This window comes from Cyprinus carpio, chromosome A12 (genome assembly GCF_018340385.1).
Source record: "Cyprinus carpio isolate SPL01 chromosome A12, ASM1834038v1, whole genome shotgun sequence".
NCBI lineage: Eukaryota > Metazoa > Chordata > Actinopteri > Cypriniformes > Cyprinidae > Cyprinus > Cyprinus carpio.
Window position 1 is genome coordinate 25,990,860 of NC_056583.1, and position 310 is coordinate 25,991,169.

The 310-nt window shown below is 30.0% G+C and overlaps 1 protein-coding gene across 1 annotated transcript in view; it reads right to left on the reverse strand.

Moving 5' to 3' along the window:
• The window catches only part of LOC109070295 (protein transport protein Sec31A-like), a 39,864-nt gene that overhangs the window by 28,381 nt on the left and 11,173 nt on the right, over positions 1 to 310 (reverse strand).

Consider the following 310-nt stretch of genomic DNA (forward strand, 5'->3'; position numbering starts at 1 on the left):
ACCACTGATTGGCTGTCGGCAGCTCGTAAATCACCTGAAACACCCAGAGACAGGGCATGATGGACAGCACAGGTGCAATGCGACCCAAAGATCCTACACTGATGGATTTCTATGGGTTTATTAATTACTAATCTGACAAACTACAGATTTATTACATATTATATAATGTATTATTTAGGTAATTTTATTGTATTATCATCATAAATAGGTTTGTTAAATTATATTAAAACTAATACATTTTATTCATTATATTGTATAATATTATTGCATATTTTGCATAACATATTTTGCATAATGCATATTCAATGCA